Source organism: Saimiri boliviensis, chromosome 17 (genome assembly GCF_048565385.1).
Source record: "Saimiri boliviensis isolate mSaiBol1 chromosome 17, mSaiBol1.pri, whole genome shotgun sequence".
Lineage (NCBI taxonomy): Eukaryota > Metazoa > Chordata > Mammalia > Primates > Cebidae > Saimiri > Saimiri boliviensis.
In genome coordinates this window covers 6,241,523-6,266,902 of record NC_133465.1, presented here as the reverse complement: position 1 = coordinate 6,266,902, position 25,380 = coordinate 6,241,523, and the positions used below count along the sequence as shown (strand labels likewise).

Genomic DNA, 25,380 nt, shown 5'->3' with positions numbered 1-25,380 from the left:
TGGTTCACTGTAGCCCCAACTTCCCCAGCTCAGGTGATTCTCCCACCTCAGCCTCCAAAGTAGCTGGAACTACAGGCATGCGCCACCATCCCTGGCTAATTTTTTTTTTTTTTTTTTTTTTTTTTTTTTTTGAGACAGAGTCTTTTTTTTGTCGCCAGGTGCCAGGCCAGAGTGCAGTGGTGTGATCTCAGCTCACTGTAACCTCTGCCTCCTGAATTCAGGCAATCCTCCTGCCTCAGCCTCCAGAATAGCTGGGACTACAGGCGTGTGCCACCACACCCAGCTGATTTTTGTATTTTAATAGAGACGAGGTTTCGCCATGTTGGCCAGGATGGTCTCAATCTCTTGCACTCGTGATCCACCCACCTCAGCCTCCCAAAATGCTGGAATTACAGGTTTGAGCCACTGCGCCCAGCCTACTATTTTTGTATTTTTTGTAAAGAGGGGGTTTCGCTCTGTTGCCAAGGCTGGTTTTGAACTTGGCTCACGCAGTGCATCTGCCTCAGCTTTGCAAACTGCTGGGATTACAGGTATAAGCTACAGCACCTGACGGCCATTATTATTTTTTTCTTTACTATCTTTTTTTACTTTAACATCTGGGATACATGTGCAGGACATGCAGGTTTGTTCCATAGGTATACATGTGCCATGGTGGTTTGCTCCACCTATCAACCCATCATCTAGGTTTTAAGCCCTGAATGCATTAGGTATTTGTCCTAATGCTCTCCCTCCCCCTTATTCACCACTCCCCAACAGGACTCCATATGTGATGTTATCCTCCCTGTGTCTGTGTGTTCATTGTTGAACTCCCACTTATGAGTGAAAACATGTGGTATTTGGTTTTCTGTTCCTGTGTTAGTTTGCTGAGGATGATGGCTTTTAGCTTCATCCACGTCCCTGCAAAGGACATGAACTCATTCTTTTTTATAGCTGTGTAGTATTCAGTGGTGTATGTGTGTCACATTTTCTTTAGCCAGTCTATCATTGAAGGGCATTTGGGTTGGTTCCACGTCTTTGCTATTGTAAATAGTGCTGCAATAAACATACATGTACATGTGTCTTTATAGTAGAATAGAATGATTTATAATCCTTTGGGCATATACCCAGTAATGGGATTGCTGGGTTCAATGGTATTTCTGGTTCTGGATCCTTGAGGAATCACTATACTGTCCTCCACAATGGTTGAACTAATTTACACTCTCACCAGCAATGTAAAAGCGTTCCTGTTTCTCTACATCCTTGCCAGCATCTGTTGTTTCCTGGCTTTTTTTTTTTTTTTTTTTTTTTTGAGATGGAGTCTTACTCTGTCAACCAGGCTGGAGTGCAGTGGCGTGATCTCAGCTTACTGCAACCTCCATCTCCCAGGTTCAAGCGATTTTCCTGCCTCAGCCTCCCGAGTAGCTGGGATTATAGGCCATGCGCCACCATGCCCAGCTAATTTTTGTATTTTTAGTAGAGACAGCATTTCACCATGTTGGCCAGGCTGGTCTCAAATTCCTGACTTCAAGTGATCCGCCCACCTTGGCCTCCCAGACTGCTGAGATTGTAGGCATGAGCCACTTCCACCCAGCTGTTTTCTAACTTTTTAATAATTGCCATTCTGACTGGCATAAGATGGTATCTCATTATGGTTTTGATTTACATTTCTCTAATGACCAATGATGATGAGCTTTTTTTCATGTTTCTTAGCCACATAAATGTCTTCTTTTGAGAAGTGTCTTGTTTATATCCTTCACCCACTTTTTGATTTTTTTTTCTCGTAAATTTGTTTAAGTTCCTTGTAGATTCTAGATATTAGACCTTTATCCAGTGGGTAGATTGCAAAAATTTTCTCCCATTCTGTAGGTTGCCTGTTCATTCTGATGATAGTTTATTTTTCTGTGCAGAAGCTCTTTAGTTTGATTAGTTCCCACTTGTCAATTTTGGCTTTTGTTGTAATTGCTTTTGGTGTTTTAGTCATGAAGTCTTTGCCTATGCCTGTGTCCTTAATGGTATTGCCTAGGTTTTCTTCTAGGGTTTTTATGGTTTTGTGTTTTACATTTAAGTATTTAATTCATCTTGAGTTAATTTTTGTATATGGTATTAAGGAAGGGGTTCAGTTTCTGTTTTCTGCATATGGCAAGTCAGTTTTTCTATTTATTTGTTTTTTTGAGATGGAGTTTTGTTCTTATTGCCCAGGCTGGAGTGCAATGGCACGATCTCGGCTCACCGCAACCTCCACCTCCTGGGTTCAAGTGATTCTCCTGCCTCAGCCTCCCAAGTAGCTGGGATTACAGGCATGCACTACCATACTGAGCTAATTTTTGTATTTTTAATAGAGACAGGGTTTCTCTATGTTGGTCAGGCCAGTCTCAAACTTCTGACCTCAGGTGATCTGCCCACCTTGGCCTCCCAAAGTGCTGGGATTACAGGCATGAGCCACCATACCTGGCCAGCTAGTGTTTTTTTCCTAGCACCATTTATTAAATAGGAAATCCTTTCCACATTGCTTGTTTTTTTCAGGTTTGTCAAAAATCAGTTGGTTGTAGATGTGTGGTATTATATCTGAGGTCTCTGTTCTGTTTCATTGGTCTGTATATCTATTTTGATGTCAGTACCATGCTGTTTTGGTTACTGTACCCTTGTAGTATAGTTTGAAGTCAGGTAGCGTGATGCCTCCAGATTTGTTCTTTTTGCTTAGGATGTCTTGGTTATACAGGCAGGCTCTCTTTTGGTTCCATATGAAATTTAAAGTAGTTTTTTCTAATTCTGCAAAGAAAGTCAGTGGTAGCTTAATGGGAATAGCAATGAGTCTCTAAATTACTTTGGGCAGTATGATTGGCCATTATTTTTAATGAATGAGTTGGGGTCAAGTATTTGCCATTTATATTCCTCCTTATTCTTTGTGTTATCTCATACTAGCATGTCTTTCCATCCATAGAAAGGACAATAGGATCCAAAAATCATGGTTTGGGGAAGGAAAATGCTACATAAATGTGCATGATACAAGCAAAATACTTATTTGTATTGGATTTAAGTTCTCTTCTGACAGGTATACAAAGAAAAAGCTACATAAAAATGTAAAAATATTTTCCCCCTTTTGGAAAGATAGTCTTCACTCATTATTTACGTAATAAAAGGTAGAATTTTCAACACTTTGGATACTTTTTTTTTTTTGAAGAGAAGTGCCTTGCTGTGTCGCCCAGGCTGGAGTGCAGTGGCATGATCTCAGCTCTCTGCAACCTTTGCCTCCCAGGCTTAAACGATTCTCATGCCTCAGCCTGTCAAGTAGCTGGGATTACAGGTACCCACCACCAGGCCCAGCTAATTTTTCTATTTTTTAGTAGAGGCAGGGTTTTGCCATGTTGGCCAGGCTGGTCTTGAACTCCTGACCTCAGCTGATCCACCTGCTTGGGCCTCTCAAATTGCTGGGATTACAGTGCCCGGCCTGGATATATTTTCAATAGAAAAAAATGAAACTATTTAAATTAAGACCATTTTTTATATGATTTTTGTTTCAGAACTCCTAAATACTAAACATATATGTATTTTTTGAGATAGGGTCTTGCTGTGTTGCCCAGGCTAGAGTGCAGCGGCATCAGTATGGCTCACTGCAGCCTCAACCTCCTGGCTTAAGTGATCCTCCTACCTCAGCCTCCTGAGTAGCTAGGACTATAGGCGTTTGCCACCATGCCTGGCTAATCTTTTTTTTTTTTTTTTTTACTTTTTTATGGAGGCGGGTCGTACTTACCATGTAGCCCAAGCTAGTTTCAAACTCCTGGGCTCAAGTGGCATTCCCACCTTGGTGGCCTCCCAGAGTGCTGGGATTACAGACATGAACCACCACATCAAGTACTACTTAAAAATTTTTAACAGTGACAAACTTCATGTGTTACATTTTGGAGTTTAGAAATATTATTCACTGGCTGGGCACAGTAGCTTACTCCTGTCATTCCAGCACTTTGGAAGGTTGAGTCTGGTGGACCACCTCAGGTCAGGAGTTTGAGACCGGCCTGGCCAACATGGCAAAAGCCTGACTCTACCAAAAATTCAAAAATTAGCCAGGCATGGTGGCAGGCGCCTGTAGCCCCAGCTATTCAGATGGCTGAGGCATGAGAATTGCTTAAGCCGAGATCATGTCACTGCACTCCAGCCTGGTGACAGAGAGAGACTGTGGAAAGAAAGAAAGAGAGGGAGGGAGGGATGGAGGATGGTTGTTCACCAACCATCAATAAATCTCATTAAGGAGTCATCTAGATAAGAAAGGTGTCATTTTTTTTCAAAAAGATGCATTTAGTCTAATGATGCTCTATGATGTCAAATGATATGGAACATTTATTAAGCTATGTAATAAACTTAAGACTCAGTTCTGTTGTATTCTTGGAGCTCTAACACATTTTTAACAAGGAAGAGTAGGAAAACCAGGGGTGTTCTTCCTTCTACAGTGCCCTAGGCGTTTTTCTGTTTCTGAGAAAACCAATCATACTACTTTGAGAAAAACGTGGACGAACTTTTCAAATCCTATATTACAATGTTAAGTCAGATTATGCTAAGTTTGGAGGGTCTCAGATACTAGTTCCATACTATTAAAGAAATTCTCTTGGTTTTGTTTTTGTTTTGAGACACAGTCTCTCAATGTTGCCCACGGTGGAGTACAGTGGCTCGATCTCAGCTCACTGAAACCTCTTTTTAAACGATTCTTCTGCCTCAGCCTCCCAAGTAGCTGGGATTACAGGTGGCCGCCACCACGCCTGGCTAGTTTTTTTGTATTTTTAGTAGAGATGGGGTTTCACCATATTGGCCAAGCTGGTCTCGAACTCCTGGCCTCGTGATCTACCCTTCTTGGCCTCCAGAAGTGCTGGGATTACAGGCGTGAGCCACCATGCCCTGCCTTGTTTTGTGTTTTCTACTTCACACTCTGTCATGGTTGTATTAAAAAAAGATTTTAGTAGAGATCTTCAAATGTTACTGTGAATGCTGATACCTCCTAATTGTAGCAGCATTAGAAATGTCTTAAGTTGATAATTGTTGAACTTGCATACATGAGATTTAGTATGTTACTCTCTTTACTTTTGTGTATATTTGACACTTTCCATAATAAAATGATTTGGGGGATTTTTTTTTTTTTTTTTTTTTTTTTTTTTTTTTTAGGCAGAGTCTCGCTCTATCACCAAGCTGGATTGCAGTGATGCAATCCTGGCTCACTGCAACTTCAGTTTTCTGGTTTCAGGCAATTCTCCTGCCTCAGCCTCCCGAGTAGCTGGAACAACAGGCATGTACCACTGCACCTGGCTAATTTTGTGTGTGTGTGTTTAATAGAGGTGGGGTTTCACCATGTTGGCCAGGATAGTCTTGATCTCTTGACCTCGTGATCCACCCACCTCGGCCTCCCAAAGTGCTGGGATTACAGATGTGAGCCACCATGCCCAGCCAATTTTTGGGATTTTTAAAAAGAAAATGTTTTAGTGAAGATACTTGATTGCAAGTTTCTTTCTTTCTTTCTTCCTGGAATATCAGAACTATATCTTGTGTAATACTGTTGTGTATTTCAGGGTGCCTAACATAATACTTTCACTAAATAAACACCTGAGTTGAATTGAATATAATATTTAGTTGCTTAATTTTAAATGTAAGTTATATTTAAGTAGCAGTATATAAAGTGAAAATGTGCTTTTTGGTGAGTTCTATAAAGGTGAGGAAATGTTCTGGAATTAGATAATGGTGGTGATTGTGCCACTCTGTGACTATACTGAAAACCATTGAATTGTATATATTAAGAAAGTAAGCTGTGTAGTAGTACGTGAATTACATCTCAAATTTTTTAAAAGTCAGTGTAAAAAAATACAAAGGTAAGTCATAAACTGGGAGAAGATACTTACAACACAAAAAACTCATAAAAGAACTCTCATAGGCCGAGCATGGTGGCTCACACCTGGAATCATAGCACTTTGAGAGGCCAAGGAGGGTGGATCATGAGGTCAAGAGATTGAGACCATCCTGGCCAACAGGGTGAAACCCCAACTCTACTAAAATTACAAAAATTAGCTGGGAATGGTAGTGTGCACCTGTAGTCCCAGCTACTCAAGGCTGAAGCAGGAGAATAGAATTGCTTGAACCCGGAAGGTGGAGGTTGCAGTGAGCCAGGATTGTGCCTCTGTACTCCAGCCTGGGCAACAGAGCCAGACTGTCTCAAAAAACAAAAACAAAAAAACAACAGCAAAAAAAAAAAAACTGTCAAAAATGGATAAGGAAAAGACAACCCTATAGATAAACAGACAAATAAAACAAATGGGCATTTCACAATGAGAAAACATGAATGGGCAAGAAACATTTTGAAAGATGCTTAACCTCATTTGAGGTGAAGAGATGAAAATTATTACCTCAATGAAACAAGCATTTACACATACCAGGCTTTCAGAAATTAAAGAACTGGATCATCCAAGTAGACAAATGTGAAGAAACATGAACCCTTATATACTGTTAGTGAGTGTTTTTTTTTTTTTTTTTTTTTTTTGAGACGGAGTTTCACTCTTGTTACCCAGGCTGGAGTGCAATGGCGCCATCTCAGCTCACCGCAACCTCCGCCTCCTGGGTTCAGGCAATTCTCCTGCCTCAGCCTCCTGAGTAGCTGGGATCACAGGCACGCACCATCATGCCCAGCTAATTTTTTGTATTTTTAGTAGAGATGGGGTTTCACCGTGTTGACCAGGATGGTCTCGATCTCTTGACCTCGTGATCCACCCACCTCGGCCTCCCAAAGTACTGAGATTACAGGCTTGAGCCACCGCGCTTGGCCTTTTTTTTTGAGATGGAGTCTTGTTCTGTCACCAGGTTGGAGTACAGTGGTACACTGTTGGCTCACTGCAACCTCTGCCTCCCGGGTTCAAGCAATTGTCCTGCCTCAGCCTCTCGAGTAGCTAGGACTACAGGCGCACACCACCATGCCCAGCTAATTTTTGTATTTTTAGTAGTGACAAGGTTTCACCATGTTGGTCAGGATGGTCTCAATCTCTTGACCTTGTGATCTGCCTGCTTCAGCCTCCCAAAGTGCTGGGATTACAGGCATGAGCCACCGCACCCAGCCTGCTAGTGAGATTCTTTTAACTGTACAACTACTTTGGAAAGATGTTTTGGTGTTACGTGGTAAAACTGAAGATGCAAGTGCCCTTTCATCAGGCAGTTCTTCTACTAGGAGTGTGTATGTGTGTTTGTATGTATATGTAATCTGTCCTTTCTCTTGACTGTTAATAACACCTTTATCAAGTTATCCTATTTTCATGGGCCTATTTCTAGGCTCTCTAATATGTTAAGTTGGTGGTTTGTTTATGCAACAATTTTGTGGTGGCTTAATTACTATAATTTAAAAGTAAGTTTTAGTGTCTAGTAGGGTCATTTTCCCGAATGTCTTCAGGGATGTTTGGCTATTCCTGGTCCTTTGCTCTTCCATATAAACCTTAGGATCAACTTGTCAAGTCTTATGCCTTATTGGGGTTGTTATTGAAATTACATTGAATTACTTTGAATTGATAGGTCATTTTGAAAATAATTTTCCTGAATATATTTCTTCATTTATTTAGGTCTATCTTAATGTCTTTCAGTCAAATTTTACAATTTTCTTTATAAACTTCTCATAGTCTTTTGTTAGATTTCTTCCTATGTATTTATGTGTGTCTGTGTGTTTGTGAGAGAGGGAGGGAGGGAAGAAAGAGGGAGTGGAGGAAGGAGAGAGAAAAAGAATATATAATTAAACATCAATTTAAAAACAGCTTTATTGAGATATAATTTACATACCATAAAATTTACTCATTTCATGTGTACAGTTCAGTGATTTTTAGTAAATCTTCAGAGTTGTAAAACTATCACTACAATCTAATTTTAGAACATTTCTATCATCCTAAAGCTTGTGCCAGTCACTCTTGGCACACTTGTTGTGCCATCACTCCTTGTTTCTATCCCTAGCCCCAGCCAACCACCGATGTAGTTTAAAAAAAAAACTTTTTAAAGCCTTTTTAGTACGAACACATAAAAATACACAAAGTTGGTTGGGCGTGGTGGCTCACGCCTGTAATCCAAGCACTTTGGAGGCCAAGGCAGGCAGATCACCTGAGGTTGGGAGTTCAAGACCAGCCTGACCAACATGGTGAAACTTCGTCTTTAAAAAAATTAAAAAATAAATAAATAATAAAATACACAAAGTTGACAAGGTAGAACAATGACTCCCAAACAACCAGTAAGAACAGTCTTCTGATCTTTTCTTTACAGAAAATATGATATAAAAGCATATTAAATGATATCTCAAGAATGCAATTAGCCAAGTCCAGAATGTAAGAAAGTCTACTAACAAATGATCTGGTTTCTTCAATGAACATGTGGCAATGAAAAAAATGCAGGTAACTTCTTACCTGGATTGTTTTAAAACAAGTCTCATTTCTTCCATAAGTATGTCAGTATGTATCTCCAAGGTATAACAGTTTCTCTTTAAACTGAACTAAAATTTCATTTTCATTATCACACCTAAAAAGATTATTAATAATAGTATTTTTTTTAAGAGAGAGGATCTTGCTCTGTCACTCAGGCTAGAAGTGCAGTGGTGAGATAATAGCTTATTGCTGCCTTGAATTTCTGGGCTCAAGCCTGTTTCAGCTTCTTAAGTAGCTAGAACTACAGGTGCAAACCACCACATCTAGCTAATTATTTTTTTTATAGAGACAGGATCTTACTATGTTGCCCAGGCTGGTCTTGAACTCCTGGCCTCAATCGATCCTCCCACCTTAGCCTCCCAAAGTGTTGGGATTACAAGTGTGAACCACAGTACCTGGCCAAACTATATATATATATGCGCGCACGTATGTGTGTGTGTGTGTATATATATATTCTTTCTTTTTTTTTTTTGAGATGGAGTTTCACTCTTGTTGCTCAGGGTATAGTGCAGTGGTGCAGTCTTGGCTCACTGCAACTTCCAACTCCCAGGTTCGAGCAATTCTCCTGCCTCAGCCTCCCAAGTAGCTGGAATTACTGACATGTGCTACCATATCCAGCTAATTTTGTATTTTTAGTAGAGATGGAGTTTCTCCATGTTGATCAGGCTGGTCTTGAACTCCTGATCTCAGGTGATCCACCTGCCTCAGCCTCCCAAAGTGCTGGGATTATAGGTGTGAGCCACTGAGCCCAGCCAATTTTTTTTTTTTTTTTTTTTGAGACAGGGTCTTACTCTGTTGCCCAGGTGGGAATGCAGTGGCACAGTCTGGACTTTCTGCAGCCTCACCTCCCAGACTGAAACAATCCTCCCGCTTCAGCCTCCCAGGTGGCTAATACTACAGACATGTGCCACTAGGCTGGGCTAATTTTTGTTTATTTTTTTTGCCCAGGTTTTTATGTTTCCCAGACTGGTCTCAAATTTCTGGGTTCAAGCAGCCCTCTGGCTTGGCCTCCCACGTGCTGGGATGACAGGTGTGAGCTACTGTACCCAGCTTCCTGCATTTTTTTCATTGCCACATGTTCGTTGAAGAAACCAGATCATTTGTTAGTAGACTTTCTTACATTCTGGACTTGGCTAATTGCATTCTTGTGATATCATTTAATATGGTTTTATATCATATTTAATGTAAAAAGGTAATTAGTTCTAGGATAGCACATGCTGTCCAGTTAGAAATACAAATTACAAATGCAAGACACATAATTTAAAATTTTCTGGTAGCTGCATTAACAAAAGTAAAAAAAAAAAAAAAGGTGAAATTATCTTAATGGCACATTTTATTTATTCTAGATATTAAAAACATTATTCTACCACATAATATACATAATTATTAGTAAGATACTTTACAGTCTTTTTGTACCAAATCTTTGAAATCTGTTGTGTATTTTATGTTTACGACATATCTCAATTCAAAGTAGCAACATTTCAGGTGCTCAGTAGTTACATGTGGCTGCCATGTTAGATAGCACAGATCTAGAGGTTTGATTTTAGGTTTGAGTTTTTTTCAAGAATAATTTATATGTGGTGCTATGTACTTTATATTGCATTTCAACAGGAAGCACATAATGTATTTCCTTTTTTTGTGATGTTAAGATTGGTCCGAAAGTTTAAGTGTCATCAGTAATCATTCAGTACCTGCCCCAGCCTTTCACCTAACGGTTTTAGCTGCCTTCGATGATCTTTGCCTAGATTTGTATTTCATTAGTGATTCACAATAGTGACTGTATAATTCTTTCATTTCTTCTGTATCAAATATCTGAACTGTTATACAAAGAAAAATTTTTTCTCATCAGTTCTACTGAAGTATTTTCTGTCATAGTTAGTCTTTTTGTTATAAATTGTTATGGCTGGTTTTTTCTGGTTTTTTTTTTTTTTTTTTTTTTTTTTTTTTTTCAAGACAGAGCCTGGATTAGTACAGTGGCACAGTCTTGGCTGGAGTACAGTGGCACAATCTTGGCTCCCTGTAACTTCTGCCTTCCAGTTCAAGCAATTCTCCTGCCTTGGCCTTATGAGTAGCTGGAATTACAGGTGCCTGCCACCATGCCTGGCTAATTTTTATATTCTTGGTAGAGACGCGGTTTCACCATGTTGACCAGGCTGGTCTCAAGCTCCTGAACTCAAGTGATCCAGCCCCCTTGGCCTCCCAAAGTGCTGGGGTTACTGATGTGAGCCACTTCACCCAGCCTTGTTTTGCGATTTAGATTGTACATTTATGTTCATTGGTACTTTACCTCAAGATGATTTTCATATTTTAGCTACCATTTTTAGGTGACATGTTGAAAGGTATTTTCAGGGTAAATTAATGTTCTATTTGCTTGGAATGGAAGATATTAAATATTAATATTTTAAGTTAATCCGTTAGCAAAAAATGAGAGAGCTAATATTATCTATTATACCATAAAATAAGACTCTGCCTTTTAAAGTAGAAAATGTGGAATTTATCCTTTGCACTATTGCCTCAAAAGTGACAATCTTCTTGGCAACCAAGTTGCATTATGTTTTCAAAGTCTGTTATTAGTTTGTATGCATTTTGCAGTCTGAACAGAGTGGTAGGAAGAAAATGGAGACTTTTTTCTTTGTATTGTTAACTATTATGTTTAACCGTAGATGTCTGTGTGACTGTGAAGTATCCTTTTGCCTTCTCAATAAAATGCTACTAATCAGGCACTTTGGGAGGCTGAGGCACGCAGATCATGAGGTCAGAAAATGGAGACTCTCCTGGCTAACATGGTGAAACCCTGTCTTTGCTAAAAATACAAAAATTAGCTGAACATGGTGGCATGTGCCTGTAGTCCCAGCTACTTGGGAGGCTGAGGCGGGAGAATTGCTTGAACCTGGGAGGTGAAAGTTGCAGTGAGCTGAGATCACACCGCTGCACTCCAGCCTGGGCGACAGAGGGAGACTCCGTCTCAAAAAAAAAAAAAAAGTTACTAATTATTGATTAATAGGTACAAAGTAAATCAATTTGTGGTGTTTTTCTCATGGTAATTTTGTGTTCGAAGTTCACATCCTTAGCTAGAAAAGAAAAAATATATCTAAGACCTTGCTCATTAAATCCTAAAAGATAAGGAACTAAAAATAAAGGCAGGACAGATGTCTCAGAATTCCATTTATTTTTTAATACTCTAATAAGAATAGGGATTTCTAATATAGTCTGTTCAACAACTTTATAATAGAATCCACAGCAAAAGATATGTTTGATGGTAGTTTCACATTGTGTCATAAGAAAATAGTAGGAGATTGAAGTTGTTGCACATCATTTTAGTCCAAATGTCATCTGATTACCTCAGGTGCCTAAAATTATTTACTTTCTTACATTGTTTGAGGGATATATTTTGTTTTAACCATAAATAGCACACACTGTTTTATTTTATTTATTTATTTATTTATTTTCTTGAGATAGAATCCTGCTCTGTCGCCCAGGCTGGAGCATGATCTTGGCTCACTGCAACCTCCTTCTCCTTGGTTCAAGCAATTTTCCTGTCTCAGCCTCCTGAGTAGCCGGGATTACAGGCACACACCACCATGCCTGACTACTTTTTCTTTCTTTCTTTTTTTTTGCCGGGGCGGATGGGGGAGGTATTTTTTAGTAGAGATTGGATTTTGCCATGTTGGCCAGGCTGGTCCTCAATTCCTGTCCTCAGGTGATCCACCACCTCAGCCTCCCAAAGTGCTGGGATTACAGGCATCAGCCAGTGTGCCCAGTCACATACTGGGCAGATTTGGTAGATTTCCTCAAGTCTTTTCAGAAGCAAGTGAAATAAAATTATGAAAAATGAAAAAGAATATCCTTCTTCCCTTCAGTCTCTGTGGCTCAGTCTTAAGGCCCAAACATTGATACGTGTTTGTTTTATGGTAGTCATAATTGTGATGTGGCAGTGAGAGATGAGAGAAATATTTTGAATCACTGCTTACAAGATATGATGTCCGTTATTGTTCTCGAGTTATTTCATCTGTTTATTCTTTTTCCCCTGAAGAAAACCCAAGATCTTGTATGGCAGGGACTGTCTTCTACTTTTATGTACCTCTGTTTTCTTTTTGTCAAACTTCAGGCCCATGTAAATTTCCAGCTTGTTTAAAACATTTTTGCCTTGGCTACCTTGTACAATGGGATCTTGAACCTCATACCTGGGAATTTGTCTTACTATTCATAGAAAAATTATGCACATAGTGAAGAAAAGCTCAATCTAAGTTGACTTCATAGAACTTCCACATTTAAGGTAAGACCTTAAGATGTCTTTCTGGATCATTTGCTATTTGATAACTCCAGATTGCTCCTTATCCCAATGAAAACAGATAAAGAAGGTTGTACGGTAATTAGCTAATTCTGTAATTCTTGCCAAGATAGTAGGGGTTGTTCATTGTGAACACATTCTGCCACCAACAGCTGCGTTAGAACATTGTGTTTATTTGTGAGAGAATTTGAGTATGAACAATTTGGTTTAAAGATTAAATGGGTGAATAGATTATATTGATAAAACTGATGAAATATCTTTTTGTTAAAAATTACTGTTATACAGAGAAATTTACATTTAAAGCACTAAATATACTGAGCATTGTAGAAATTGAAAAATCTGTCTGTATTTTATTTGAAAGAGTTTCTAGCTCCTCTTGTCTCTTGAGAAGTAGACAGATGTACTGGAGGCAACCTAGCTTGGCATGATGAGCAGCAGATTGGAACACAGAGCAGAACTAGGTGTACAGTGTCAGAAAGTACAAAGTGGGTATTTTCTTTCTTTTTTTCTTTTTTTTTTTTTTGAGACGGAGTTTCGCCCTTGTTACCCAGGCTGGAGTGCAATGGCGCGATCTCGGCTCACCGCAACCTCCGCCTCCTGGGTTCAAGCAATTCTCCTGCCTCAGCCTCCGGAGTAGCTGGGATTACAGGCACGCGCCACCATGCCCAGCTAATTTTTTGCACCATTAGTGGAGACGGGGTTTCACCATGTTGACCAGGATGGTCTCGATCTCTTGACCTCGTGATCCACCCGCCTCGGCCTCCCAAAGTGCTGGGATTACAGGCTTGAGCCACCGCGCCCGGCCAAAGTGGGTATTTTCTATGCACAAGGAACTCTGACAGGCACTACAGTGGGAGAGGGTGATTGAGGTGAATATAAGCATGAACAAGAAGTAGTCTCCTAAATAATGTAAAATAATAATGCGATGAAATGGAATTAGGTAAGTAAATAATAGAAAACAGAATGAAACATGTTAAACAGTTTCCAATAACATGGTAAAAAAAAAAAAAAACACAGGAAAAAGCAATGAATATTGATTAAGGACTCACAGAAGATGTCATTAAGAATATGACTTTTAAGTTGATTCTAGAAAAAGGGAAGTATTTTGTTGGATGGAAGATGGCAATATGAGTGTGAAGATCTCTTTTTGGAGGAACTGGTAAATACGGAAGTATGCATTGCCAAAACACCAATTTTATTGAAGGATAAAGGAGAACGCCACCATGCCCAGCTAATTTTTTGCATTTTTAGTAGAGACAGGGTTTCACCATGTTGACCAGGATGGTCTCGATCTCTTGACCTCGTAATAATTAACATTTCTATAATATTTTTGTGTACATATTTAAGACTTTGATAACAGCTAAGGGAGATACATATCACCACCCCAATATATACATGGTCCTGTGTAATTTAATGGAAGGCTCTAGATTTGAAGGCTAACCTTGTCACTTAAAAGCTATATGACCTTGGGTATTATTTGGTATTACTGAGTCTCAGTTTTCTTATCTACCAGATACATATAATACCTTTTTCAGTAAATTGTTTCAGGGCTGCTGCATAGACTGTACAGTGCATCATTCCAGGGGTGGTGTTCACACAGACCAGGGGCTGACAATGTTTTTCCTGTAAAGAGCCAAATAGAAAATATTTTAGGCTTTGCTAGCCATAAACCATAAAATATCTGTCACACCAACTCAACCTTGCTGTTACAAAACAAAAACAGCCATAGGCAATATGTAAACAAATGGGTATGACTGTATTCTAATAAAACTTCATTTATAAAATTAGATTCTGGGCCAGATCTGGCCCACGGTTCAAAGTTTGTTGACTGCATAGGGCAAGATGTGAATGGTGCACCCTTGAGTTGTGCAATTCTGTGACACAGGTTGTTTTATTTATTTATTTATTTATTTATTTTTTTGAGACGGAGTTTCGCTCTTGTTACCCAGGCTGGAGTGCAATGGTACCATCTTGGCTCACCGCAACCTCCGCCTCCTGGGTTCAGGCAATTCTCCTGCCTCAACCTCCTGAGTAGCTGGGATTACAGGCACGCGCCACCATGCCCAGCTAATTTTTTGTATTTTTAGTAGAGACGCGGTTTCACCATGTTGACCAGGATGGTCTTGATCTCTTGACCTCGTGATCCATGCACCTCGGCCTCCCAAAGTGCTGGGATTACAGGCGTGAGCCACCACGCCCGGCCCGACACAGGTTGTTTTTTGAGATGGAGTTTCGTTCTTGTTACCCAGGCTGGAGTGCAATGGCGCATTCTTGGCTCACCGCAACCTCTGCCTCCTGGGTTCAGGCAATTCTCCTTCCTCAGCTTCCTGAGTAGCTGGGATTACAGGCACACGCCACCATGCCCAGCTAATTTTTTGCATTTTTAGTAGAGACAGGGTTTCACCATGTTGACCAGGATGGTCTCGATCTCTTGACCTTGTGATCCACCCACCTCGGCCTCCCAAAGTGCTGGGATTACAGGCGTGAGCCACCACGCCCGGTGCGACACAGGTTGTTTTAAAGAATAAATTACTTATAGCACAGAAATATTTCTAGTTTAGTACATGTGAATGCTCAGTGATAAAAGTCTATCTACTTTTCTTTCTTCTCTTTTTAAAGTTACTGCTATTGAATTCTTGGGTAAACCACTTAAACCTTTGCCCTCTACTTCAGAATTCTCAGTAGGGAAATAAAAACTATCTTTTACCAGATTAACTGTAATTAGGTATATGAGTTAGAGTGATAATAGGTGAATGTTGTTTTGAATTTCTTAAGCAATGTTAACTAGAAATTATAAGACATTGTTATAACTGAGTGCCTTTGTATTAGCAATCTTAACTACAACATAATAAGCAACGTGAAGCCTAAACTGATGGCACTGTTTGGTGTCTTACGTGATTTGCTACTATTTGTAAACTAAAATTTTAACTGTAGAATATATATTGTTTTGGATTTCAGCATAATTAGCATATGGTCCTGATTTTGGCACCCACCACATAGTTTTTGTCAGACTGTCATTGCATCATTCTTGAAATATGCTAATAATTGAAAAAGAGGCTTGTATTCTTTTAGAGATACCTAGAAAGAGCAGGAAAGATGTCAACTTTCTTTTGCTTTATTATAGTTCTGTTAATGGTGTTCCTTTCAAAGAATATTTTCTTTTTTTTTTTTTGAGACGGAGTTTCGCTCTTGTTACCCAGGCTGGAGTGCAATGGCGCGATCTCGGCTCACCGCAACCTCCACTTCCTGGGTTCAGGCAATTCTCCTGTCTCAGCCTCCTGAGTAGCTGGGATTACAGACACGCACAACCATGCCCAGCTAATTTTTGTATTTTTAGTAGAGACGGGGTTTCACCTTGTTGACCAGGATGGTCTCGATCTCTTGACCTCGTGATCCACCCACCTCGGCCTCCCAAAGTGCTGGGATTACAGGCTTGAGCCACCACGCCCGGCTTCCAAAGAATATTTTCTAAGATGTTTTTTTCCTCATTGCTTTAAAATTTTTCATATCAAATTATGTAAATCAAATGTTGATTAGGTACTAGAGCTGATTTTGACATTGCTTTTGAGTCTTAGTTTAGGAATAAAAAACTAATTGCAAGTTTTAGAATATTATATGCTAATCATTATTGTGAGAAGATTATGATATTGAACTGCCATACATAATTCTGTTCTCCCACTCTTAATAATAAGAAATATTTTATAGTTGTCATTTTAACTGTGGAATAAAGGATTTCCTATTTTCATATTTGAAAATATTTTCTTTCTCTTACTCCATATAGAAATATTATGTACATTCTACCTACATTATGATTAAAATTTTTTATTGTATTAATAAAAAATTAATACAATAAAAAAGTCTGGCTATTTTTTTATTGTATTAATAAAAAATTTTGTTAGAATAAAAATTGATACATTAAACTTTTTGATACAATAAAAAATACTGATACAAGAAAAAATTTTAATCGTAATGCAGGTAGAATGTATATAATATTTCTATATGGAATAAAGGGAAGGAAATACTTTCAAATATGAAATAAAACATAAAATATATATAAGATTTATCATTTTAATCATTTTTGAGTATACAATTCAGTGGCATTAGATATACTCACAATGTTGTTTAACCATCACCACCATCTATTTCCAAAACTATTTCATTAGCCCAAATCAAACTTCATACCCATGAAACAATAACTTGTAATTTTCTCCTTCCCCCATCCCCTGCCATCCCCTAGAAACCTCTTTTCTACTTTTCATGTCTGTTAATTTGCCTATTTTTGGTCTAGGTATACTGCATGTAAGTGTGACCATATGATATTTGTCCTTGTGTGTCTGTCTTATTTCACATAGCATAATGTTTTCAAGGTTCGTCCATGTTGTAGCATGTATCAGAATCTCTGTTTTTAAGACAGGGTCTCACTCTTTCTACCCAGGTTGGAGTGAAGTGGAACTACCTCAGCTCACCACAACCTCTACCTCCCAGGTTCAAGTGATCCTCCCACCTCAGCCTCCTGAGTAGCTGGGCCTATGGCACATGACCACCAAGTCTGGCTAATTTTTTTGTAGTTCTGGTAGAAAGAGGATTTTGCCGTGTTGTGCAGGCTGGGCTGGAACTCCTGAGCTGAAGTCGTCTGCCTGCCTTGGCCTCCCAAAGTACTGGGATTACAGGCGTGAGGTACCATGCCCAGCCTCAGAATCTCAATTTTTAGTTACTGAGTAATTAACATTGTATGTATATACCACATTTCATGTATTCATTTAGCTGTTGAAGGACACTTGGATATTTTCACATTTTTTACTATTGTGAATAATGCTGCTGTAGAAATTGGTATACAAAGTGTCTGTTGGGTCCCTGCTTGCAATTCTTTTGAGTATATGCCTAGGAGTGGAATTGCTGGATCACATGGTAATTCTATGTCTAACCTTTTGAGGTACTGCCAGACTTTTTTACAGTGGCATGCATTGTGCTTTAACAGATAGTTTTGGAAGACTTTTTATTACCTTATTTAAAATTTTTTTTTTAGACAGAGTTTCGCTCTTGTTACCCAGGCTGGAGTGCAATGGCACAATCTCGGCTCACCGCAACCTCCGCCTCCTGGGTTCAAACAATTCTCCTGCCTCAGCCTCCCGAGTAGCTGGGACTACAGGCATGCACTACCATGCCCAGCTAATTTTTGTATTTTTAGTAGAGACGGGGTTTCACCATGTTGACCAGCATGGTCTCGATCTCTTGACCTCATGATCCTCCCACCTCGGCCTCCCAAAGTGCAGGGATTATAGGTGTGAGCCACCACACCCAGGCTAAAATGTTTCTTTTTAAAATAAGAAAATGTCTTGGAATTTCATAAATTGTTATTTGGGGGTAATAACATTTCTGTATTTGTCTTTTTAGTACTTTTTAATTTTTCCAAATTTGAAATATTAAATACTGATTTCTTTGGCCTACATTCACCAAGAAGTTAAAAAGATCCTTGCATTCCAGCAAGTGAAACATGCTATAAATAAATCATGCTACTTCTCTAACTATTAATATTTAACACTTGGGATTCCCAAGCATTCTGAAACTCGTATGATAACTAAACACTAGATTTTGCTTATGTCCTAGAAAATGTTTGCATTTCTCAAAAAGAATACACTCTAGTTTTTTTCTAAAGTTAAATCTGTGCTGTATCTAGTTTATGATGAGTACCTAACTTGAAAAGTAAACAATATTAAACAGGAAAAAAAAAATGGGACAGTACTTAATAACAGTTAAGCTTTATGGAGTATTTACTATATGCCAACCCCCGTACTAAGTAAACACATTAATTTAACCTCACAACAATGTATATTGGGTAGGAGCTCTCATTGTCTTTATTTTACAAGTACAAAACTTGAGACACACAGAGAGGTTAAATAAGTTGCCTATGGTCACACAAGTAGCGAGTAGTAGATTCATATTTAAATGCGAACATCTTTATCTACAAGCATCTTTTAGTGACTGCATGTTCCCACTGATGGGGATAATAAATAGATCTTTATTCTTATCTTTTGGAGTTTACAATAAAGATAAACCCAAAACGCTTAATATTACTGTTGTAAGGGCATAGCTAAAAAATGGTAATTGGACCTTAATTATAGAGATTTGAGGGCTACTTATTCCCATATATACACTTTACTTAGTGTAAACTTTTGATATAGACTGACCTCAAGTTCATTATTTGCTTGGTATTTCAGACACTGACAACCCATTTGTGAGCCAATGATAATTAGATCACCTAGATCTTGGTTTAAATCTACTACTGACTGACACCACATCCTTTTTGTTCTTTATCATTTCTGAGTGCTTATCCCCTACTTCCTTGAAATGCTCTTGCTTTCTGGAAAAATCTCTTTATATAAGCTCCTTATGGGCAACAATTGATGAATAATGCTTGGTACATAATTAGTTCTGAATAAATATTTGTTGAATAGCTATGTGCAGTGGCACATGCCGGTAGTCCCAGCTAAGTCAGGAGGCTAAGGTGGAAGGATCACCTGAGGTCAGGCATTTCAGGCTGCAGTGCTCTATGATAGTGATATGAGTAGCCACTGTACTCCAGCCTATACAACATGGGCTTTGTGGCTAAAATAAGAAAAATATTTGATTAATATATCTATATTGTTTCTCTTTATAAATCTTTGGATGATGAAATTCAAAATTATAACTCTTGTTATTGTTGTTGATCCCTGCTCCCCAATTTTCCATAGGCATATTGCTATTTCTTTATTTTTTTGGAGACAGAGTTGCGATCTGTTGCCCAGGCTGGAGTGCAGTGGTGTGATTGCAGCTCACTACAACCTATGCCTCCCAGGTTCAAGTGATTCTCCTGCCTCAGCCTCCTGAGTAGCTGGGACTACAGGCATGCACCACCACACCCGGCTAATTTTTTTTGTATTTTTAGTAGACACAAGATTTTGCCATGTAGACCAGGCTGGTCTTGAACTTCTGAGCTCAAGTGATCTACCTCCTTCAGCCTCCCAAAGTACTGAAATTACAAGCATGAGCAACTGTGTCTGGCCCATCATAGCCATATTTCTAATTACTTTTTTTCTTTAATACACAAGAAGTACTATAACTGTATTAATCCATTCTTACATTACTATAATGAATACCTGAGACTGGGAAATTTATGAACAAAAGAGGTGTTTTTTTTGTTTTTTGTTTTTTTAAGACAGAGTCTCCGTCTGTCGCCCAGGCTGGAGTGCAGCGGTACCAACTTGGCTTACCGCAACCTCTGCCTGCTGGTTCAAGCAGTCTTCTGCCTTACTCTCTCAAGTAGCTGGGACTACAGGCACGTGCCACCATGCCCGGCTAATTTTTTGTATTTTTAGTAGAAATGAGGTTTCATCATGCTGGCCAGGGTGGTCTCAAACTCCTTGTGATCCACTTGCCTTGGACTCCCAAAGTGCTGGGATTATAGTTGTGAGCCGCTGCGCCCAGCCAAACAAAAGAGGTTTAATTGGCTTAGGGTTCTGTAGGCTGTGCAGGAAGCATAGTGGCTTCTGCTTCTGGGGAGGCCTCAGGAAATGTACAATCATGGTGAAAGGCAAAGGGGAGTAAGTCTTCTGGCATGGTACCAGTAAGAGAGACGGCAGGAGAGAGGTGCTACAAGCTTTTGAAGGACATGTCAGGGCTGGGTGTGGTGGCTCACACCTGTAATCCCAGCACTTTGGGAGGCCAAGGCAGGCTAATCACCTGAGGTCAGGAGTGTGAGACCAGGCTGGTTAACATGGTGAAACCCCATCTCTACTAAAAATACAAAAATTAGTCAGTCATGGTAGTGTGTGACTGTAATACCAGCTACTCAGGAGGCTGAGGCAGGAGAATCACTTGAACCTGGGAGGCAGAGGTTGCAGTGAGCAGAGATGGTGCTACTACATTCCAGCCTGGGAAACAGAGCCAGACTCTATCTCCGAAAAGTAAATAAATAAAATTAATACATAAAGGACATGTCTTAAGTGGGCACTCACTCACTAGTGTGAGGAGAGAACCAGGAGGATGGTGCTAAACCATTTGTAAAAATCAACCCCCATAATCCATTCACCTCCCACCAGGCCCGACTGTAACACTGGGGATTACAATTGGACATGAGATTTGGGCGGGGACAGAGTTCCAAACCATTTCAATAATAATGATAAAGGGCATGAATTTTTGTGTCAGATCTGAAATTGATCCTTGCTCCACTTACTAATTTTGGGCGACCTTGGGCAAGATATGAAACCTCTCCAACCTCAAGTTTCTCCTCAGGAAAATGTGGTTGATAATAGTACTAACTCACAGGATTGCTGCCAGGATTAAGGAAGATAATAATACATGTAATATGCTAAGCCATGTGCAGGGCGCATTAATGTACAATGAATTTTTGGTTTTGGGCTTCAAATTAATTGAGATTCAACTGTAAAAGACATGATTGAAATACCAAAGTAGAGTGCTTATTGGACTAAAAATAGGAAATATATACATAAATGACTTTATAACACTAATAGACTATATGAATAAGTTAAAATGAATAAAGTAGAGACTGAGTACACATCAACGACTGTTATTTCATTATAGTGTCCAAATGGTGCTAGAAGCTCAACAAATTATTGTCCATGTGCTGTTATCTTATTTAGATATACAAACAAATATTTTTAAATAAATGTATTTAAATTACATCATAAATAAAATAAATTACTTGTGGGAGTGAGTCATAATTACGCAAATACTGGATAGCAAGGACCCTGAAAAACTAGTGGAAGAGATGGAAATAGAGTAATAACCGAAGTCGTCTTTAACAATGAAGGAAACTTACTTTGATACTCTAGGGGGTTGGGGAAAGAGTTTTCCTAGGCTCACAACTCTACTGTTATTTACTAAAGGTAGGGAGGCAAGTGGGCTGAAAGTATGAAAACTGTCCTTCCCCAGGTTTCTTCCCCATCTTGTCTAAAATAACACCAATTATTCAACACTTATGCTCCTTTTGGTATAAACTAGTTTAATAACTAATTGAGATATATCAAGGTAATGAGATTTTGAAAGGAGATCAAGGAAAAAGCAGGAGATCGTTTTAAAGCCTAAGTTGTTGATGAAGACAAAGCTTTTAGTGGGAGTTGAAGTGGCAGCTTTAGGAAAGAATCTGTCAGGAGGAAGACCAAGATAGCCCAGATGGTAATGAGGATTACCAAAACGAGAGATGGAAAGAAGAATATAGTAAAGGAGCTGAGCAAGTAACAACAGCAAAAAAAAGTGGAAAGAGACCAAAGAAAAGGAGGCACTGAAGCATAGCATTGAGTGAGATAAACAAGTATGCGACTAGGAGCAAGGACTGTAAAATATGGGCAGCAACATGGGTTGTTTACTTAGAAGTAAAGTTGCTGAGTCTGATTTTTTTTTCCTTGACCAGTCCCAAATATCTTTCTCCAAAACAAGAGGGAATATGAACTAACTTCTTACTGTGTTACAGGTGGAACTGATAATTATGGTTAGAACAACCGCTAGGTGTTTGCTATATTGTTAGCTAGAATGTTGGAAAATTGGAGTTTCTATTGGCCGTCTGTTCTGGTCTTATACTAGGATTAAGTGTTTACTAAAAATAGAATGGGTTAACATTCCTAAAGGTGTAGCCCATAGGCATTTGTAAACTTGCTCTTTTATTAAGATAATTTGTGTTTTAAACACTGGTTGACCATGAATAGAAAATGTAAAGATTTGAATTTAATAGGTAGTTCTTTTCTGGAATACATGATTTTTTTTTTCTGTCAGGTAATTCTAATTACAGCAAGCATAGATTTAAGCCTCTGGCTGATAGTTAAAGTTATGGTATCACTCAGGTCTACCACACTGCCAGGACTTGCTGTTGGAGAGAGACTAGATTGTAATTGATTCTGTTGTTTAGGGTTTGTGACAACTGAAGGCTGCCAAGGTCGGTTGCCCCACTCTTTCCTTTTTGTCGCATGTAAGTGAGGCAGCAAAGTATTGTCAAAAAAAATATGTCAAGAGAGCTGACTTTGATGATGATTACTATTCTTGTTTGACCTGGGGCAAACCCTTCCGAGCCTAATTTTTAAAAAATTTTCCAAGTGGAAGCATTATTGTAGGGTCAGACATTATAGCGTATGTGAGCAATTTTTAAACTATAAAGGCAACATATAAAAATGAGGTTTTGGCTGGGCGTGGTGGCCCATTCCTGTAATCCCAGCATCTTGGGAGGCCGAGGCAGGTAGATCACAAGGTCAGAAGATTGAGACCATCCTGGCCTACATGGTGAAACCCTATCTCTACCAAAAATACACACACACACACACACACACACAATTATCTGGGCATGGTTGCACATGCCTATAATCCCAGCTACTCAGGAGACTGAAGCAGGAGAATCACTTGAACCCAGGAGGTGGAGGTTGCAGTGAGCCAAGATTGTGCCACTGCACTCCAGCCTGGCGACAGAAAGAGGCACTGTCTCAAAAAATAATAATAATAATAATGAGGTTTTCATTTCTATCACCTAAGAATTGTGTCTAGTTTAAGAGAGGCTAAAATGGGCATATCCTTGTCATGTAAGCATTTCTCATAAATTTTTCAAGGAATGGAATGGGCAAGAAAGGAACTAAGGAAGTAATGGAAAAAGAATCGTGGGTATTTGCATGAAAGACAGACTTACTTGAAATTCTAGGCACAGGAATGGTTTCTCAGGATTGTGATTATGCTATTCTCTGAAAGATTTAGGTGAAAGGGCAAAGACTTTATTTATGATTAGATATGTTTTATATCAAAATGCAACAGTAATGAATATAGAATGGCTCTTATGCATCTATAGTTACTCTTTGAAATTTGAAAATAACATTGCTGGCTGCTATCTCAATCACCTGTTGTTTAGTTATATTTTTTTCCTTAGGAAATTGTGTTTTGTATATTGTTTAATTATTGTAAGACATCTGCAAAATTAGCACCACAGGAAAGATAAAAAGTTTAAAAAATCTGCAAAATTAAGCATTGATTAGACTAAATATGGACAAGGTACAAAATTTAATTTTAATTCAATATAATGGACTATCCACAAGTATACAGATGTATAGGATATTATATATGTTTTTAAAACATGAGTAAGATAAAGGGTTGGAGAAAGTGTTTGAAAGGACATGAGCACAAAGATGAATATCTAAATTCAACGTAGAAAATATATATAAGAATTATCAATACATTTATTTATATATAATTTACAACTTTTTTTTAATATGAGAAGAAATCTGTAGGTTGTCCTAAATGTAGCAGTCTTAATCTAAATAATCTATTGAACCAACACTCTAAGACTCTACATAGGCATAGATCCTAAAGCCAAAAAGTTGCTAATCAGCTGCTGCACTGATACAGAATAAACCTTTTATTTTTATAATTTTGTTTACTCAAAAGTTTGTATCGGTGAAGATAGATATTTCTTCAATCTAATCATTATTAGTCATTTTAATGGAATCAAATAATCATGAAAGGGGAAAGGTTCAGTTGTAAAATCTTTATTTTTATTAATGAATTTAGGTTGCTTTAGTTGCTAATAAATGTTGTTTTATGTTAATACTATTGTTTTCTTCTTTGTGTTTTATCTTGCATTGTGTTACTGTGAAGAGAAGAAATTGATTTAAAATATCTGACTTACGCAAAGGCGTAAGAATGATACAATGGCCTTTGGGGACTTGGGCAGCAAGAGTGGAGTGGGGGCGAGGGATAAAAGTCCGCAAATACGGTGCAGCGTATACTGCTTGGGTGATGAGTGCATCAAACTCTCACAAATCACCCCTGAAGAATTTACTCATGTAACCAAATACCGCCTTTACCCCTTTAATTTATGGAAAACTAAAATAAAAGTAAATAAATAAAGAGATGAACTTTTGATTCACGCACACACACAAATAAATACAATCTGGCTGAGTACAGTGGCCTATGCCTGTAATCCCAGCACTTTGGAAGGCTGAGACAGGAGGATCCTTTGAGTACAGGAGTTTGAGACCAGATTGGGCAATATTAGTAAAACTGTCTCTATAAAAAATTAAAAACAAACAAAAACTTCTGAGTAAAATGTCTAAGTGTATTTCTTCTCTTTCTTTTTCTTTTTTTTGAGACGGAGTCACCTTGTTGCCCAGGGTGGAGTGCAGTGGTGCGATCTTGGCTCACTGCAACCTCCTTTTCCCAGGTTCAAGTGATTCTCCTGCCTCAGCCTCCCAAGTAGCTAGGATTACAGGCGTGCACCACAACCCCTGACTAATATTTTGTGTCTTTAGTAGTGATGGGGTTTCACCATGTTGGCCAGGCTGATCTCGAACTCCTGACCTTGTGATCCACCTGCTTCAGCCTCTCAAATTGCTGGGCTTACAGGCATGAGACAACATGCCTAGCCCCATGTCTGTCTTATTCTGTATAGTTATAGTACATTTTTATATTTAAGATATAAATGTATAAATTATAGTTTTAATGTTTCCTGACATTTTTCTTAAGTTTATTTAGAGCAAAAGAAAACTGTTTTGGGGCCAGACACGGTGGCTCATGCCTGTAATCCCCGCACTTTGGGAGGCTGAGTCGGACAGATCACCTGAGGTCAGAAGTTTGAGACCAGCCTGGCCAACATGGCAAAACCCCAACTCTACTAAAAATAGAAAAATTAGCTGGGTGTGGTGGCAGACAGTGGGCACCTGT

The 25,380-nt window shown here is 38.8% G+C and overlaps 1 protein-coding gene and 1 pseudogene across 1 annotated transcript in view; both read left to right on the top strand.

Annotated features, from left to right (window-relative positions):
• The window catches only part of LOC120366922 (large ribosomal subunit protein uL30-like 1 pseudogene), a 63,446-nt pseudogene extending 49,733 nt beyond the window's left edge, over window positions 1–13,713 (top strand).
• Window positions 1–25,380, top strand: part of PPM1E (protein phosphatase, Mg2+/Mn2+ dependent 1E) — a 252,589-nt gene that overhangs the window by 71,194 nt on the left and 156,015 nt on the right. The gene's annotated exons all lie outside the window — the stretch shown is intronic.